Genomic DNA, 21,059 nt, shown 5'->3' with positions numbered 1-21,059 from the left:
CAACATGCTATTAAAATGGTTGTGATGTGATATGATAGGGTGGTATCCTCCTTTGAATGATTCGAGTGGCTTGACTTGGCACATGTTCACGCATGTAGTTGAAACAAAATCAACATAGCCTTCACAATATTTATGTTCAGGGTGATTTATATCCTACTCATGCTTGCACTCATTGTTGATTAATCTTAATGCATGTTCATGACTGTTGTCACTCTCTAGTTGGTCGCTTCCCAGTCTCTTTCTACTTCACTTGTATTAAGAGGGAATACTGCTTGTGCATCCACTTCCATAAACCCCAAAGTTATTCCATATGAGTCCACCATACCTTCCTATATGCAGTATTTACCTGTCGTTCAAGTAAATTTGTATCTGCCAAACTCTAAACCTTCAAATGAAATTCTGTTTTGTATGCTCGAATAGCTCATGTATCAACTAGGGTTGTCTATATCTTCCATGCTAGGTGGGTTATTCTCATGATGAGTGGACTCCGCTCATCATTCACGAGAAAATGGCCGGTAACCAGGATGCACAGTCCCATGCTCAAATCAAATCAAAGTAAATGCAAACAAAACTCCCCTAGGATTGTTGTTAGTTGGACGACACCCATTGTTTCAGGCCAGCCATGGATTGATGTTCGTTGGTGGTGGGGGAGTATAAACTTTCCCATTCTATTTGGGAACTGCCTATAATGTATGTAGCATGGAAGATATCAAGACCTCTTGGTTGTTATGTTGACAATGAAAGTATGCCGCTCAAAATATTATTCATCTCTGTTTCAAAACTCGAGCTCTGGCACCTGCTTCCCTCTACGAAGGGCCTATCCATTTACTTTTATGTTGAGTCATCATCCTCTTATTAAAAAGCACTAGTTGGAGAGCACCGCTATCATTTGCATGCATTACTATTAATTTACATTGAGTATGACTGTGACTGGATCTCTTTTACCATGAATTACAATGTCTAGTCAGTTCTTGATCTTCAGGGGTACTCTGCATTTATGTTTTGCAGTCTCAGAAAGGGCTAGCGAGATACCATCTTGTTATATCATATTATGATTGTTTTGAGAAAGTGTTGTCATCCGAGATTTATTATTATTGCTTGCTAGTAGATTATGCCATTGATATGAGTAAAGTGAGACCTAAATGTTATTGAGAATATGGTTAGTTCCTAATCTTTGCTGAAAACTTGAATGTTGGATTTACATATTTGCAACAACAAGATCAAACAGAGTTTGTAAAGGTTTTTCTTTATCACTTTCAGTTTATCAACTTAATTGCTTGGGGACAAGCAAAGGTTTAAGCTTGGGGAGGTGATACCTCTCCAACGTATCTACTTTTCCAAACACTTTTTCCCTTGTTTTGGACCCTTGCATGATTTGAATGGAACTAACCCGGACATACGTTGTTTTCAGCAGAACTGCCATGGTGTTATTTCTGTGCAGAAATAAAAGTTCTCGGAATGACCTGAAAATCCACGGAGATACGTTTTGGAATTAATAAAAAATATTGGCAAAAGAATCAACATCTAGGGGCCCACACCCTGTCCATGAGGGTGCAGGGCGCGCCCCCCTGCCTCGTGGGCCCCCTGGGACTCCACCGACTAAATATATTCACTTTTGGGGAGAAAAAATTAGAGAGAAGGATTCATTGCATTTTACAATACGGAGCCGCCGCCAAGCCCTAATCTTCCTAAGGAGGGCTGATCTGGAGTCCATTCGGGGCTCCGGAGAGGGGAATTGAAAGTGCTAGTTATCAACTAGAGGGGGGGTGAATAGGCGATTTTTATCAAAGTCTTCAAAACATGGAAGTTTCGAAGACAAACAATAGAAATGACCTAATTGATATGCAGCGGAATATAAACTACAACAAGCAAGCTATAGTCAAGTATGCAATAGTGTTAACGTACAAAGACTAATAGCAGCTAGGTAGTAAGGATCATGATGGAAGATAGTATGAAGCCAATCAACAATAGTAGTCAAGCAATGAAGTCAAACAGATAAGACAGATAAGCAATGACTTCACGAAGACAAACTCAAAGTAAAGGAGGGAAGGGATAGAACCAGTCACTTGTTGAAGAAACAGGATTTGTTGGACAAGTTCCAGTTGCTGTGACAACTATACGTCTGGTTAGGGAGGCTAAGATTCAACTCAAAAGACCGCGTCTTCACCTTATTCCCCTTGAGCTAAGGACACACAGTCCTCGCCCAATCACTCTGGTAAGTCTTCAAGGTAGACTTCCGAACCTTCACAGACTTTGTTCACCGGCAATCCACAATGACTCTTGGATGCTCAGAACGCGACGCCTAACCGGCTGGAGGATACACAGTCCTCAAGTGTAACAAGTCTTCAGGTCACACAGACAGAAAGACTTCAGTGATGCCTAGCACTCTTTGGCTCTGGGTGTTTGGGCTTTGTCCTCGCAAGGATTTCTCTCTCAAAGGCTTCGAGGTGGGTTGCTCTCAAAACGACAAAAGCCGTAAACTAACTCTGAGCAGCCACCAATTTATGGTGTAGGGGATGGGATGTTTATAGCCACAAGGCAACCCGACCTGATATGTCCGAAATGACCCTGGGTCACTAAGGAACTGACACGTGTTCCAACGGTCAGATTTCAAACACACACGACAACTTTACTTGGGCTACAAGCAAAGCTGACTCATCTAGCTCTGGATAAGATTTTCTCTCATTGTCTTCGCTCGAAGACATAGGATTTGGGTTGAGCATCACTACAGTCACTCTGACTTAGTTCACTTGGACCCCACTTAATAGTACGGTGGTTCCTATGACTCAACACAGAAGAAAAGGAAACAATGAAACAACTCAGTCTTCGCACTCCATAGTCTTCACTCAATGTCTTCTCATGTCATAGTCTTCAATGTGAACATTTTCACACACCACCATTGTCTTCAATGTCTTCATACATTTTTAGGGGTCATCTCCAGTAGGTAAACTGAATCAATGAGGGACACTACCTGCGTTATCCTGCAATTCTCACAAATGCATTAGCCCCTCAACCAACTTTGTCGTCAATACTCCAAAACCAACTAGGGGTGGCACTAGATGCACTTACAATCTCCCCATTTTTGGTGATTGATGACAAACTGGTTGAAGTTTTCAACGGGAAAGAAGTATGTGAAATTGTAAAGGGTAGCGTATTGTCTTCATAAGTGGCAAGGGCTCCCCCTGAAGATGTGCATATAAATAATTTGCTTTTGGAATGCAAATGCACATGGCAGGTTGTACTTGTGGAGATCCTCTTCAACTTATGAAGATAATTCATCATGCACGAAATGATATAGCTAAGAGAATGACATGCATAATGAAAAATGGACGTCTGCAGAATGATCTAAGTGCGGAAGTTATCATCACACGTGGAAACGCAAATAAGTAGTAGACGACCATCAAGTTTAAGTGTTACAACTCAAAGAACAAAGTGTATCAAAGGCAAGAGTTGTAAGCACTAGGCAAAAATATAAAGCAACCGCCCTTATGAACCCGCTTGAAGACTATCAACTCATATGCTTCTCCCCCTTTTGTCAGTAATGATCAAAAAGGTTTGAAGACATAGAGAATCTACTCATCCTCTTGAGGAGTAGGTGAAGCAGCAGGGTTGTCGTTGTTAGTTGGCGGTGCAGACGAACTTGGTGCAGTGTTGATGCGTGCAGAAGTAGGGGGCGGTGAAGTTGCATCGTCTTCATCATCGATCACAATTGCATTTACAGTTGCCGCGGAGGAAGAATAGTCAGAGTCTTCAAGAGATGGAGTTCTACGTAGGACAACATTCCGTGGAGGAGTGGAGTCAAACTTGAATCTTTCAGTGAAGCCATCGTCTTGAAGATCTGCTTCAGCATTGAGCAGGGTCAAACTCTTCCATGATCGCCGACAAGTTTCATGAGTGACAAATGCATTCTTGGTGGCAAGGTTTCGAATGCGATTTACATCCACCAAGAGGCTTTACATCTGACGCTTGAGCCAAAAATGATGCTTATCTTGCTTCTGATGCAGGGCCACAAGAAGTTCTCGGTCATTTAGGACCCGAGAGCACTTCCGAGGTCTTTGAGCAATGGTGCTCTCAGTAGCTTCAGTTGGCGCACGATGAGATTGACGAGTGTTTCCAGCCATTGGATAGACACGAGTTACTGCTTGGACTCCTTCAATAGGCTGAGTGAAGCTTTGGTGTTCAGCATTTTGAAGACTAAGAGGCTTCTTGGCAGGTTCAGGGTATATGGCTTCAACTGACATATCAACCTCTGGTAGAAAGATCACACGATTGCGAGCAGAGGGTTGATAGTTGATAGCAGAGTGTTGCTTGATGAGGCGCATGACCCATGGAGCATAGAACTTCAGGCCAAACAGATCAGATCCAGATGCAGCCAGTTACCTAAGGTAGAAATCTTGTGCATTGAAGCTGATGCCATTGAGGATGTAAAAGACCAATGTCTTCAAGGCTCCTTCAAGTTTTGCGGCTGATGAATGTCCTTTGATTGGCCACAGAGTCCGCCTTATGATGTGATATATGGTGCGCGGAAGATACTCAAGGTCATCAACAAAGAATTCCTTTGGATATTTAGCATCATGTGGCAAAGGCTTCATCATGCTTAACATCTGGCTCATGTTTGGTTCTGGCTTATGGAAGATGCTCTCCAGTGCATTGCGGTGGTTTTGGCAACCAGGTTCATATAGCTCTCCGGGAGTGGATAGGCCTGTAAGCTCAATGATGTCAAGAGCTTTGGCTTCATGATGAACATTTCCTGTAATCCACTCGAGAACCCAGGTCTTTGTATCTCTGTTATATCCACGAATGTGGAGGGTAGCATAGAATTGAAGCAGAAGTTCTTCATTCCAATGCTCTTTGTGTGTCACAAAGCTGAGCAGACCAGCATCACGAAAGCAGTCAAGTGCTTCTTCTAAGCATGGCAGTCCAGCAATGGCTTCAGTGTCGAGGCGCATATGAGGGAAAATGCGCCCTTGATCATACAGAACACATGAGTAATAGCTTCGCTACTGAAGACTCCAAAACTGATCTGATGATATTCTTGGCCTTGTGTAGGGGTTCTTTGAGCTGTCAAAGAATGTGTTGTGGCTCTTGAAGCCATTTGCATTGAAGGACCCGACAGATGTGGCAGTACCTGGAAACCTTGGCAGTCTTGGCTTTGGCTTCTGGACCTGAGGCCTATGCTCAATGTGATAGTCAAATTGAGGACCAGAGACATTAGGCGGAGGGACCAGAACGGGCCATCTTACTGTGATTAGCTCGCCATGGTTGTATGCTTGCTCGATTGTATAGGGCCTTGGTGGCGGAACAGGAGCAGTGGCAGCAACAGTAGCTTCGGGCTGCACAACATAAGCTTCAGGAGCATTTTCAGCATTGACTTCTGGTACAGTGCTTTGGACATGCTCCACATTAGCTTCAGCCATGACTATGTCATTGGCTTCATTGGTGTTGGTGGTGGCAGCCTCAAGGTTTTCAACCTCCACTTGCTGAGCTGGAGGGTCAGGCATAGACACGTTCACTTCATGAACAACTTCTTCAGGAATGGGGGGAGTAGGGACATGTTCTTCTTGACGTTCGTCATCGGCTGATGCAGCCGGATTGTCTTCAGCAGCTGGGGCTTCAGACACGGAGACATTCACAGTTGGAGTGGCTTCTGAAAACACTTGACGTGCAACAGGTTGATGGTGCACTTCTCCTTCTGGAACGCTCGGAAGATGGGCTTGAGGCTTTGCTCCTTTGTGAAGCCTTTGTAGTACAGGAGACGCCTTTGGAGATGGAGTGGGCAGGTCCTCATCCTCTTCAACTTGCACGGATGGAGTGGCTTGTTGTTGTTGGGGAGTACTGGGGGAGTCTTGTTGTTGCGGGCGATCAGCCCATGAAGCATCATGAGCAATTGGCGTCAGAGGACGACCAATGCTGATGATTTCGCTGTTCGTATGAACAAGCGATGATACCACATTGTATTCAATTTGAGGAAGAACTTCATCATCTTCAACATTGTCATGATGACCAATGTCTTCAGCAGTGATGGGATCAACTACTGGAATCTCTTCAGCTTCAGGGGCCTCTGTGGAAGCAGGCTCATGAACAGTCATTCGTATTTCTTGGGTAGCGGATGCCGGACGAACCACTGAGATGGGTTCAACAACAAGGGGCTCTGTGGGAGCAGCCCGATTCTTCTTGGTCTTGCGCTTCTTCTTGGAGGGAGCAGCATCAAAGGCTTCTGAGGTTTTCCTTTTTCTGTCTTCAGCCTCTGCAGCTCTCGTCTTCTTCTGTTCTGAAGTGGTTGATGGGACCTTTGGCTTCGAGCCAGTCATGCTGCTTGGGAAGACAATGCGAGGTTCATCTTGCCTTGAAGGTGCAGGTTGGACAGTCGATTTCTTCTTCTTCTTTGCAGCCATCCTGGGGTCGATGCCAGGACAACCAAGAGCCTTGCGCTTTTCAGCCTCATTGTAGGCAAGCACACACTTGTCAGCCAGATCTTTCATGCGCTCACGAGAGCCTCTAGCTTCTTCACGCTTCTTGTGAAACGCCTCTTTGAGCTCGTGAAGCATGATCTTGAAGTTCTTGACATCTTGCACACTGAGATTGGCCACATGCATCTTGAACTGAGCCTTTTCATAGTCAATCTTGTGCTTCAGTTCGACGATGCGCTGAGCAATAGCTAGCTCAGAAGCAATGGCACCATTGAAGGCGACGCTGAGGCCAATTGGAAGTTGCAGATCATCAAAGTTGAGATTTGGTGTGTCAAACCATTCATCAATGAAGTTATGGAGGACAGCCACATCAAAGAGAGGCAAGTTATTGAAGATCTCTGCTTCTTCCTTGCTCTTGATCAGTTGCTCAAGAGCATCATCTGCAAGATCGTCATCGCTGGACAGATCAATGTGCTCATCACGTAGAATGGCAGCAGGAGTCAAAGCCTGATCAGTACTCTTGACGATTTTCTTTTTCTTCTCCGTCTTCTTGGAGATGCGTGAAAGATCTTCAGACTGCACACTGTCTTCAGGAGGTGCAGTGGCCAGTGGCTTCACACAAGAAGCTTTTGGAGGTGCAGCTTATGATGAAGCCTTAATCTTTTTTGGCTTTTGCGTCTTTGGAGGAGGAGCTGGGGCTTCATCAGAATCAGCATCATTGTCAGAATGATCCACTTTGGCGCCTTGTACCGAGACGTATGAGATGAGGCCATCAAGGTTTGCAAAGGGGCCAATTCTATTTTCTTCAGCTTCACGTGTGCCATCATCACGGGGAGCAGAGGGACTAGGATTGAAATCTAATCCCCATGACTTCTTGTTTTCCTTTGCCGAAGCCTTAGCATACTAGAAGTTGCGCTTGAAGAGATTGTCGTCACAACACCAGAGCAATGATGATAGGTCGGCATCTTCAGGCTGTGGTCCACGAACCATACAAGGATAGAATTCTTGCGCAATGGCTTCAGCTTTGTTCTTGGGGGGAAGGCCTCGATAGAGAATATAACCCCAAGGAATCTTGATAGCATTCTTCTTAGCGTACTCCTGGGTCATGAACTTGTACTTGAACCATTGTTCAGCCCAATAGCGTCGAATCCATTGGATTTGAGTCTTGCGCTGATTGGATCTGTCTGTAAAGTTCTACAAGTTCATCACGCAGATCCTTTGATGTTCCCCCACGATGCTGTCTGCCACCCTTCCTTACTGATTTCTCTGCAGCCATGAACTTCAAACTGAATGGTTTCAATAGGTTCAAAGGCTTCGAAGGCTTTTTCTTGCTGGTCAGACATGAACTGGCTTCGGGAGATTCAATGTGTTGTTGTAAGAATTCTGCAAACGAATGCAGACTATGAGAACATAGGGATTCTCCCACGGACATGTACCTGTGACAGCATTAGAGATGCGAGGGAAGAGGAAGAGGTCATATGCATTCTTAGAAGATTTTGAAGATAAATTAGTTTGAAGACATTGACCTCATGTTGCGAAGACATTCACTTATATGTTGAGAGTCGGTTCCAGATTTGTACGAATCCGTGAATAAGTACAAGTGAGGAATCTAACTAGATGTGAAGCTTAAGTGAATATACTAGGCAGTATGAGATGCACACAGAATAGATCTAACTTTGTATAGACAGAAACCAATTTTGGTAAATTGGATGAATCATTGAGGATCAAAAAGCTGGTAAAAATAGAGTTATATTTACCACACAAAGAACTGCTAGATGGGATGAATAGGATACCGAGCAGTTCAATCCACCGTGCTCTAACTTGGCGACGGAGGACACCTACGGCAGTGGCGGAGAGGACGATGCCCACGGCTGGCGTGAGGACGGCGTCGGAGAAGTCGCGGCAGCTAAGCGCTTCGTCGCCGGCGTCGTCGAGAGCTAGCGGTGGCTCTAGGGTTTTGACGAGGTGGAGAGGTGGAAGAAGGTTTTCTTGACCGCAGGGGACACGTATTTATAAGTAGGTGTGCGGCACAGCGCGATTACACAGGTGCCCCTGTCTGTTCACATCCGTGGGACACGTGGCAAGCATGCAACATACTCAGAGTTGTCCCACGTTTCCACGCCCGCCAAGTTTGTCGGATGGTTGTTCCGGCTTCTCCGGATATCGACAATAAAGATGAATCATTTAAAGAGGACTTGATGTTTGTCTCTGTGTCTTCTGCTGACAAGGATGCAGAGAAGACATTCGGCAATTTCAACAGAATGCATATGATTTGGACAGATAGAGTTTGAGATAGTAAGCATAGAGAGATTAGGGTCCGATCACATTCACTTAGTTCAAAAGATTCAACAATGAAGACATAGCTATAAGTGAATGCTGTAGAGGACAGAATACTAGTATATATATATATATATATATATATATATATATATATATGAGAAAGCAATCAACTCAACATAGTGAAGTAAATCATGAAGATAAGTTGAAAGTTGAAGACAAATCAATATGCGAAGATATTAAACAATAACGCCATGAGTGAAACACTTCAAAACAAGAAATTTGGTGGTGGCGTTACCCACCGTATAGGAAGTATTAGACCCAAACACGACGCACAATTATCGTGGCGCTCCGAAGTCAAATTCCACATTAATGTATTCACACTCAGAATGTAAGTCTTCATTGATTGAAGATATACTTTACTTCGTGTGTTGTACATCTAAGTCATCAACATGCACAAGTGTTAGGATGTGTGCCTGATCACAGGACATTTGAGGATTCCAAGATATTTAGCTCACACCATAACTTGCAAAACCTTTTCTCATCTAGGGTCTTTGTGAAGATATCTGCCAGTTGCTCTTCAGTGTTGACGTGAATGATGTCAATATCTTTCTTCATGACATGATCTCTGAGAAAGTGATGACGAATTTCAATGTGCTTTGTCTTCAAGTGCTGAACTGGATTGTTGGCAATCTTGATGGCGCTTTCGTTGTCGCAGAAGAGAGGTACTTGTTTCAGATTCACGCCATAGTCCTTGAGAGTTTGCTTCATCCACAGAAGCTGAGCACAACAAGATCCAGCAGCAATGTATTCAGATTCGGCAGTTGAGAGTGATACACAGTTTTGCTTCTTTGAAGACCAACAGACAAGTGATCGTCCGAGAAAGTGACATTTTCCTGATATTGACTTGCGATCCACCTTGTCACCAGCATAATCAGCATTCGAGAATCCAACCAGATCAAAACTTGAGCCCTTTGGATACCATAATCCGAGTGTTGGGGTGTAAGCCAAACACCTAAGAATTCGCTTCATAGCTAAGTGATGCGATTCCTTTGGTGCCGCTTGGAATCGAGCACACATGCAAACACTAAGCATAATATCTGGCCTAGATGCACATAGGTAAAGTAAAGAACCAATCATGGAGCGGTATACCTGCTGATCGAACTCTTTACCATTGTCGTCGGGACCAAGATGATGTTTGGCTGGCATTGGCGTCGTGTAACCTTTGCAATCTTGCATGCCGAACATCTTCAGACAGTCTTTGAGATATTTTTCTTGAGATATGAAGATGCCATTTGTTTGCTGACGAATTTGAAGACCAAGGAAGAACTTCAGCTCACCCATCATGGACATCTGATATTGCTCTTGCATCATGTATCCAAACTCATCACTATACTTCTGATTGGTGCAGCCGAAGATTATGTCATCCACATATATTTGGCATACAAACAGTTCACCATCATATGTCTTCGTGAAGAGTGTGGGATCGAGGGATCCTGGTTTGAAGCCTTTGCTCTTCAGGAAGTCTTTGATTGTATCATACCAAGCGCGAGGAGCTTGTTTGAGGCCATACAGTGCTTTGTTTAGTTTGTACAACATATCAGGATGTTTTGGATCTTCAAAGCCAGGTGGTTGAGCAACATACACTTCTTCTTCAATCTTGCCATTGAGGAAAGCACTTTTCACATCCATTTGATATAGGAAGATGTTGTGGTGATTAGCATAGGCTAGCAGTATGCGAATTGCTTCAAGCCTAGCTATAGGAGCAAATGTTTCATCGAAGTCAATTCCTTCAACTTGAGTATATCCTTGTGCCACTAGACGTGCTTTGTTTCTGATGACTTGACCATGCTCATCTTGCTTGTTCCGATATATCCATTTAGTGCCAATAATGTTATGCTTGCGAGGGTCAGGGCGCTTGACAAGTTCCCAAACATTATTCAGCTTGAACTGTTGAAGTTCTTCTTGCATGGCTTGAATCCATTCAGGTTCCATAAAGGCTTCAACAACTTTCTTGGGTTCAGATATTGATACAAATGAAAAATTCCCACAGAAATTTGCTAGTTGTGTCGCCCTTGAGCGAGTAAGTGGACCAGGTGCGTTGATGCTATCAATTATCTTCTCAATTTGTACTTCATTTGCAACACGAGGATGAACTGGACGAAGACCTTGCTCATGCTGATCATTGTCATCATTGGAAGGATTGTCTTCGGTCTGAGCATTGTCTTCAGGTTGGTTTGGTGCAGAAATGATAAGTTCCTCTTCAGGCTATGCTTCAGAGGGCATGATTTCACCAGTTCCCATCAGCTTGATAGATTCACTGGAAGGAGCTTCATCTAATGTGCTTGGCAGGAGCTCTCGTTGTGAACCATTGGTTTCATCAAATTGCACGTCCAAAGTTTCAATGATTTTGTAGTGAAAGAGGTTGAAGACTCTGTAAGAGTGTGAATCCTTTCCATAACCGAGCATGAAGCCTTCGTGTGCTTTAGGCTCAAATTTTGACTTGTGATGGGGATCCTTGATCCAGCATCTAGCACCAAAAACTCTGAAGTAGCTGACATTTGGCTTCTTGCCAGTGAGGAGCTCATAGGATGTTTTGCCCAGAAGCTTATGGATGTAGACACGGTTGATGATGTGACAAGCTGTATCAATAGCTTCAGGCCAGAACTTTCTTGGTGTCTTGTACTCATCGAGCATTGTTCGAGCCATCTCAATGAGGGTTCTGTTCTTGCGCTCTACAATGCCATTTTTCTGAGGTGTGTATGGGGCACAGAATTCATGAGTGATTCCCATTGTATCTAGATAAAGATCAAGCCCGGTGTTCTCGAATTCAGTGCCGTTATCACTTCTGATATGCTTGATCTTGACGCCATAATTGTTCATTGCTCGATTGGCGAATCGTCTGAAGACATCTTGTACTTCAGTCTTGTAGAGAATTATGTGCACCCATGTATATGTTGAGTAGTCATCAACAATGACAAAGCCATAGAGACACGCCGTCGTTGTGAGGGTAGAGTAGTGAGTAGGGCCAAATAAGTCCATGTGCAACAGCTCTAAGGGTTGAGATGTCGTCATGATTGTCTTCGAGGGGTGATTGGCCCTAGTCATCTTCCCAGCTTCGCAAGCACCACACAAATGATCTTTCTTGAACTTGACACCTTCGATGCCTATGACATGCTTCTTCTTGACGAGAGTATGTAAGTTCCTCATGCCAGCATGTCCCAACCTCCGATGCCAGAGCCAACATTCTGAAGCTTTTTCAAGAAGACATACGGCAAGCTGTGGACCTGCTGAGAAATCTACCATGTATAGATCACCTTTCCTATACCCTTCAAAGACTAGAGACTTGTCAGATTCCATTGGTACAAGGCAACGATATTTTCCGAATATCACAATCATGTTTAAGTCACAGAGCATTGAGACATACATTAAGTTGAATCCAAGGGATTCAACAAGCATCACTTTATCCATGTGTTGATCCTTTGAGATTGCAACTCTACCTAGACCCAATACCTTGCCTTTACCAGTGTTAGCAAATGTGATTTGACTCTTGTCGGATGGACGTAAGGTTGAGTCCATGAGAAGACTTCGATCACCAGTCATATGATTAGGGCATCCGCTGTCCATAATCCATTCCGAAGCACGAGGTGTCATACCCTACAGTGCAGTTAGGAGGATAGGCTTCACAAGGTATGTTATGAAGCATAAGCATTTGATGTACACATGGATTATCACAGCTCTTAGCATAAGGTTAGAACTCATAGTATGACTGGTAAGCGATTCACATGTGAAATATATGGTAAGATCATTTTATCATGCGTCCCTTATAGTGTTTTAGGTCCCCAGCAATAATATTGGATGCCTTTGATTGCTGGCTGGAGACCATGTTCTGCAAAAGAGAGTTAGTTCTTCTTCACCACCCACATCTTTAGGGGTGGCTTAGAAGCAATGAGTCTAAGTGCAGCATCTGGGAATTTCGGCTTTGGAGCCCTAGCAAATAGCCTTGCAGGAGATGAATGATACTCATATGAATAAGCACAAAAGTTCTTAGTCCTATGAACATAGCGGTTTGAAGACACACGCTCATATTCATAAGTTTGAGTACGATTTCCCTGCAAAACATTGGCGTTAGGGTGACTCAGGTGAGTCCTGTTTCCGTATGAAGCCGTTGGACCATGTGACGCCTTTGGTCTGGGGTTTGTCTTCTTCCCTAGTGGTGTCATGACAACATTCACAGGAAGATTCTCAAGACAGCTTTTGGGAACCCAGATCTTCTTCATTGGCGGTCCATTCCTGCAGTTAGTACCAATATACCTGGCAAACACTTCATCATTCTGATTTTTGAACAGTTTATAGTTTGCATCAAAGGATTCATCAATGATAATAGGATTAGCACAGGTAAAGCCAGATAAGGTGGATGGATCCACTGAAGGTTCCTTTGCAGCAACCCATGTGGTTTTGGGATACTACTCAGGCTTCCAGTAGGAGCCGTCAACATTCATTTTTCTCTCGAACCCAACACCCTCTTTCCTAGGGTTTTGGTTCAGAATCTGCTTTTTGAGGACATCGCAAAGTGTCGGATGCCCTTTCAGACTTTTATACATCCCTGTTTCAAGCAATGTCTTCAACCTAGCATTTTCATCAGCAATAGTAGTGGTATACTCAGCAGAGGGGTTAGTTACCACATCAGTAGTTGAAGACAGAGCAACAGTAGCAGCAGTGGAACATTCAGCAACAGAGATAGCGTTATTACGCTCAATGCATTTCAAACATGGTGGTTCAAATTCATCCTGAGTGGAACTGATCTGTGGAGCGCGAAATGACTCGTGCTTCTTCATAAGATCTTCATAATCCACTCTTATCTTTTCAAGATCTTGCTTTCTTTGAGGACATTCCTAAGAAAGCTTCTCATGATCAGACACGAGAGCATTATGTTGATCTTGAAGGGCGTCAAACTTGGAATGAAGTCTTTGAAGACTCTCAACCAATGCTTTTGACTGATCCATTTTTTCACCCAACATATCATCGCTCTTACTAAGCATGTTTTGAACCTTTTCCAAAGCTCTTTGTTGTTTAGTGGCAAGGGAAGCAAGTTTGATATAGCTGGGGCCAAATTCATCACCTGATTCATCATCACTAGTTTTAGAGAGGTAGCATTCAGTTACCTTAGCACCCCCTGCCAAGAGGCATGGTGAAGATGAAGACGATTCAGGTGGAAAGGTCATCTCCTTAAGATATTCCTTGTAATCATCAAGCCAAGGATCATGATGATTAAGATGACCTTCATAGACCTCAGAAAGTCGGTCCTAGATTAGCTTCGCGTGATTGAGGTGCATGACGTTTCTGAACTGATTTCGGGACAGACAAGAGCAGATGACATCCTTCGCTGTGAGGTTCAGTAGAGTGTACTTGCGAATGTCATCAGCCTCTGCCATCTTGCATAGATCGGTAAGACCAATCTCAGTGACGGTCCACAGTTTGCTATTCATAGCCATGAGTCGCTTCTTCATCATGGCTTTCCACCGAGGATACTCATGACCGTCAAACGTGGGACAAGATACGTTCCTCAATCCTGGAGTCGACATAGCTAAACTCCAGGTGGTTAAACCGAATCACACAGAACAAGGGAGTACCTTGCTCTGATACCAATTGAAAGTGCTAGTTATCGACTAGAGGGGGGTGAATAGACGATTTTTATCAAAGTCTTCAAAACATGGAAGTTTCAAAGACAAACAATAGAAATGACCTAATTGATATGCAGCGGAAGATACACTACAACAAGCAAGCCATAGTCAAGTATGCAATAGTGTTAACGTACGAAGACTAATAGCAGCTAGGTAGTAAGGATCAGGATGGAAGATAGTATGAAGCCAATCAACGATAGTAGTCAAGCAATGAAGTCAAACAGATAAGACAGATAAGCAATGACTTCACGAAGACAAACTCAAAGTAAAGGAGGGAAGGGATAGAACCAGTCACTTGTTGAAGACACAAGATTTGTTGGACCAGTTCCAGTTGCTGTGACAACTGTACGTTTGGTTAGGGAGGCTGCGATTCAACTCAGAAGACCGCGTCTTCACCTTATTCCCCTTGAGCTAAGGACACACGGTCCTCGCCCAATCACTCTGGTAAGTCTTCAAGATAGACTTCCGAACCTTCACAGACTTCATTCACCGGCAATCCACAATGACTCTTGGATGCTCAGAATGCGACGGCTAACCGGCTGGAGGATACACAGTCCTCAAGTGTAACAAGTCTTCAGGTCACACAGACAGAAAGACTTTAGTGATGCCTAACACTCTTTGGCTCTGGGTGTTTGGGCTTTGTCCTCGCAAGTATTTCTCTCTCAAAGGCTTCGAGGTGGGTTACTCTCAAAACAACAAAAGCCGTAAACTAACTCTGAGCAGCCACCAATTTATGGTGTAGGGGGTGGGCTATTTATAGCCACAAGGCAACCCGACCTGATATGTCTGAAATGACCTTGGGTCACTAAGGAACTGACACGTGTTCCAACGGTCAGATTTCAAACACACATGGCAACTTTACTTGGGCTACAAGCAAAGCTGACTCATCCAGCTCTGGATAAGATTTGCTCTCATTGTCTTCGCTCGAAGACATAGGATTTGGGTTGAGCATCACTTCACTCACTCTGACTTAGTTCACTTGGACCCCACTTAACAGTACGTTGGTTCCTATGACTGAACACAAAAGAAAAGGAAACAACGAAACAACTCAGTCTTCGCGCTCCATAGTCTTCACTCAATGTCTTCTCATGTCATAGTCTTCAATGTGAACATTTTCACACACCACCATTGTCTTCAATGTCTTCATACATTTTTTGGGGTCATCTCCGGTAGGTAAACCGAATCAATGAGGGACACTACCTGCGTTATCCTGCAATTCTCACAAATGCATTAGTCCCTCAACCAACTTTGTCGTCAATACTCCAAAACCAACTAGGGGTGGCACTAGATGCACTTAAAGGAATGCATCGCCATCGTCATCATCAACCATCCTCCATCACCAATTTCATGATGCTCACCGCCGTGTGTGAGTAATACCATTGTAGGCTTGCTGGACGGTGATGGGTTGGATGAGATTTGCCATGTAATCGAGTTAGTTTTGTTAGGGTTTGATCCCTAGTATCCATTATGTTCTAAGGTTGATGTTGCTATGACTTTGCCATGCTTAATGCTTGTCACTAGGGCCCGGGTGCCATGATTTCAGATCTGAACCTATTATGTTTTCATGAATATATGTGAGTTCTTGATCGTATCTTGCAAGTCAATAGTCACCTACTATGTGTTATGATCCGGCAACCCCGAAGTGACAATAATCGGGACCACTCCCGGTGATGACCGAAGTTTGAGGAGTTCATGTATTCACAAAGTGTTAATGCTTTGCTCCGATACTCTATTAAAAGGAGGCCTTAATATCCCTTAGTTTCCAATAGGACCCCGCTGCCACGGGAGGGTAGGATAAAAGATGTCATGCAAGTTCTTTTCCATAAGCACATATGATTATATTCGGTATACATGCCTACATTACATTGATGAATTGGAGCTAGTTATGTGTCACCCTATGTTATAACTATTGCATCCGACATAATTATCCATCATTGATCCATTGCCTACGAGCTTTTCACATATTGATCTTTGCTTAGTTACTTCTCCGTTGCCATTGTTACAATTGCTACAAAACTGTTACTATTACTTTTGCCACCGTTACCGTTACTTCCATACTACTTTGCTACTAAATACTTTGCTGTAGATATTAAGTCTTTCAGGTGTGGTTGAATTGACAACTCAGCTGCTAATACTTGAGAATATTGTTTGGCTCCCTTTTGTCGAATCAATAAATTTGGGTTGAATACTCTACCCTAAAAAACTATTTCGATCCCCTATACTTGTGGGTTATCAACCGTGAGCTTTGCTATTATAGTTGGATCTTATGATGCTTCTCCCCTTCTACCTTCTTGTAATGGATTGAGTTTTCCCTTTGAAGTTATCTTATCGGATTGAGTCTTTAAGGATTTGAGAACACTTGATGTTTGTCTTGCATGTGCTTATTTGTCGTGATAATGGGATATTCACGTGATCCACTTGATGTATGTTTTGGTGACCAACTTGCAGGTTCTATGACCTTTTGAACTTACACATAGGGGTTGGCACACGTTATCGTATTGACTCTCCAGTAGAAACTATGGGCACTCTATGAAGTTCTTTATGTTGGTTTGAATAGATGAATCTAAGATTGTGTGATGCATATCGTATAATCAAACCCGCGGATACTTGAGGTGATATTAGAGTATCTAAGCGACATTAGGGTTTTGGTTGATGTGTGTCTTAAGGTGTTATTTTACTACGAACTCTAGGGTTGTTTGTGACCCTTATAGGAATAGCCCAATGGATTGATCGGAAAGAATAACATTGAGGTGGCTTCATACCCTACAATAATCTCTTCATTTGTTCTCTGCTATTAGTGACTTTGGAGTGACTCTTTGTTGCATGTTGAGGGATTTTTATATGATCCATTTATGTTATCATTGTTGAGAGAACTTGCACTAGTGAAAGTATGAACCCTAGGCCTTGTTTCGAAGCATTGCAATATCGTTTTTGCTCACTTTTACTACTTGCTACCTTGATGTTCTTATATTTTCAGATTACAAAAACCTATATCTACCATCCATATTGCACTTGTATCACCATCTCTTCGTCGAACTAGTGTACCTATACAATTTATCATTGTATTGGGTGTGTTGGGGACACAAGAGACTCTCTGTTATTTGGTTGCAGGGTTGTTTGAGAGAGACCGTCTTCATCCTATGCCTCCCACAGATTGATAAACCTTAGGTCATCCACTTGAGGGAAATTTGCTACTGTCCTACAAAACTCTACACTTGGAGGCCCAACAATGTCTACAAGAAGAAAGGTTGCATAGTAGACATCAGTTATCCATCTAACTACCTAAACTATGCCGCACAAGATTGCAACCTCCTAGGCTGTCATGCTACCACAAGATATTGTGTTTAACACCCCCCTTAATCACAACTTCATCAAGTTGAGATTATGCTTGAAATCTTCAAAACTTTTGGTAGGTAATGCCTTGGTGAATTCATCTGCAACTTGATCTCTGGAATGCACAAACCGAATCTCAAGTTTCTTTTGAGCCACTCGCTCTCTCACAAAATGAAAATCAATTTCAATGTGTTTTGTCCTAGCATGAAAAACTGGATTAGCAGATAAATAAGTGTCACCCAAGTTATCACACCAAAGACATGGGGCTTGGGCACTTTTGACACCCAGCTCTGCACCCATATGATTTCAGTAGTAGCATTTGCCAATGCTTTGTACTCAGCCTCTGTACTAGACCAGGAAACAGTAGCCTGCTTCCTTGCACACCATGAAATCAGATTATGACCAAAGAACACTGCAAAACAACTAGTGGACCTCCTGTCATCTAGGCATCCTGCCCAATCAGGATCTGAGAAGGCACTTGTCGTGGTAGGCACATGACAGATTCCAAGGGATGGCTAAAGAGAGGAGGAGTCTCGAGGGCACTGGTGGGCTCCATAGGCGAGGTCGGCATGAGCAAGCGCGAGATGCAAGACATACCCAGGTTCGGGGCTCTCTGGAGAGATCACACCCCTAGTCTTGCCGAGTGTGGTTGATATGCAACAGTATAGAGTTGCTCCTAGAGCTGTATTGAGGAAGAAGGAGGGAAGGCCAAGGCTCGGGCTGCTCCTTCCCCTGGCGTATGGGTGGATTGTTGCTAGCGATGGATCTCTCTATCGTATGCTTGCTTAGTTGGTTGCCCGTGTGCATAAGGCTCTTGGGGGGGGGGGGGTTATAGGTCAACCCCCCAGGGGTACAATGGCAACGTTACAAGGCCGTAGGGTCAGGTTGTTAGCGTCTGGGAACTCGGAGCTGGGAACCGCTGGGTGTCAGGGCTCGTCGGGTTCTTCGGGCATGGGCCCTGCATGCCTAAGAGCACTGTTCGCTGTCTTGTTGATCATCAGGGAGTGGACGGGTTGAGTCGGGTACAGTGGCGCTCTGTTAGGTCGCCGCTTGCTCGCGTTAGGAGTGATGATGGGTGCACTGTTGCCACGCCGGCCCTGATCAGCGGGTAGGTGAGGGGCACTGTCACCACACCCCTGCTGACCGGAGGCATGGGCGGGGCACTGTTGCCTCGGTCATTAGTAGATTGAGACTCGTCCCATCGTACGGCCTGGATGGGATGGGAGCTGAACTATGGCCGGGTTGAGGAACACACCAAGGGTGCAGCTGGCTTGTTGGGGAAGTCTTGGTGTACCAGGTTCGACCGCCTTGAGCTGGCCGTTGGGGCCGAGTTGAGGAGTATGACCAGGTTGGAGAGTTTGGCCGGGTCGAGGGGCTTGGCCGGGTTGAGCGACCCGGCCAAGCGCGAGCCAGCTTAAGGGGTAATGCTAGCCCACTTGTTTTTGAAAAGGATCCGGGTTCCGTTGCCTGACCGGGGTTCATCCCCCCGACAGTAGTCCCCGAAGCTGTGAAGGTCCACCGTCTTCGGCTGGGAGGGCCTTCGCAGTTTCCCCCCTTGAGGAGGCGAATTTTGTGACCGCCAGGTCCGGCAACACCCGTTGTGTGCCGGTTTTCGGAAACCGGGTCACAACATCCCAGCAGCGGCGGAAAACTGGAGGGTCCGTCGAATCTTGAGGCAATCCCTTGGGCTTCGCGCGGTCGCCATGTGGCGCCTGGAAGCCGGAAGGGCCTGACAGGCCACGCGCATGACGGGACAGGGCGACGCGGCCGGCACGGGGCGGGACTGGTGAGGTCTTCTTCGGTCCCCAGACCTAGGAGGAGGTGGCGATGGATGCCATCAGCCGACGTCTGCATGGGGGGACAGACCGGATCTAGGCCTTCGCCCAGGACGAGGTGGAGCAGACACAGAAGCTGGAGCGCGCCGTGGTTGTAAGTACTTTCCTTGTCTTTTGCCTTTTCTTTTCTGTGGCTTCTTCTTTGTGGGGGCGCGCTAGCGCACCCACTGGGTGTATCCCCCGAGATTCGGGCCAACTACATAGTAGTTGGGTCGAATCTTAAACTGCTATCTTGTGCTTCTCGTTGCTTTCTACAGCAACTGGATTCCTATCGGGTCAGCGTCTTCAACCGGCTCCTGGACGAGTGATACGTCTCCAACATATCTATAATTTTTCATTGTTCCATGCTATTATATTACCCGTTTTGGATGTTTATGGGCTTTACTATGCACTTTTATATTATTTTTGGGACTAACCTATTAACCGGAGGCCTAACCCAAATTGCTGTTTTTTTTGCCTATTTCAGTGTTTCGCAGAAAAGGAATATCAAACGGAATCCAAACGGAATGAAACCTTCATGTCGTGGAATTGTCAAGTCAGATGTCCTCGTGAAAGGACTTAGTTGTGCAGCCATCGCAACTAGGAAGCTTAAAGGGGTTAATCGGGACAAGGGACACGAGAGGTTTTATACTAGTTCGGCCCCTTATGGTGAAGGTAAGGCCTACGTCTAGTTGGGTTGGTATTGATGTTTCGATGACCCGGGAGCAAGATACGCTATGCCCGGCTCTCGATGAGTTGTTTCTTGCCCTAAGCCGCCAGCAGGTCGTCCCCTTATATACATGGGTTGACACCCTGCGGCTTACAGAGTCCCGACCGACTTATAAACAGTGTCCGGCTCGGTGACTAGTTAAGTCTACCTTATGATACAACTCATATTACTGTGGCGGTTTACTACAACGGGCCTTAAGTCGCCTGTGGGCCTTAAGCCCTCTATGAACTGCCATCTTCATACTTTGGTCTTTGGCTTCTTTCTGGTGAGTCTTCTTTGCGTAACCCGGCCCCTCCTGGGCAGCTTACACAAATAGTTATATCCCCAACATTAGGCCCCAGATTGATTTGAACCTGTTAATGTCAATCTTAAAATACCATATGGAACTGTCCTTCAGTCTTTTGTCTTGCGCGAAAATTTTAACCCGCCGTGACGTCATCATCTGGATCCGGGTTAAATCACCGTGACGTCATCTTCAATAAAGCTTATTTTTACTCCGTCATATCCTCCAACGGATCTCTGCCTTCACTGACCATCCCGAGAATTGAGGCGTCATGGCCGCTGGATAATAATTCTTATCTCCTCATTTCTCACACCGTCTCCTCATTTCTCGCGCCGTCTTAGTTTTCCTTTCCTTATAAATAGGCGCGACCTAGGTCTTCCCATTCTCCTCCTCCAAGTCGTCTTCTTCCTCTCGCTGCTTCTCTGTTGCTCGAGCTCTGCCGCCGCCGCCATTGCAGATTTCGTCTTCACCAACTCCGGCCGCTACATCAACCTGGTTTGACCAGAGTAACGCGACAACCTTCCGCTA

The sequence above is a fragment of the Triticum dicoccoides genome, chromosome 6B, assembly GCF_002162155.2.
Source record: "Triticum dicoccoides isolate Atlit2015 ecotype Zavitan chromosome 6B, WEW_v2.0, whole genome shotgun sequence".
NCBI lineage: Eukaryota > Viridiplantae > Streptophyta > Magnoliopsida > Poales > Poaceae > Triticum > Triticum dicoccoides.
This window is presented reverse-complemented; position numbering follows the sequence as displayed.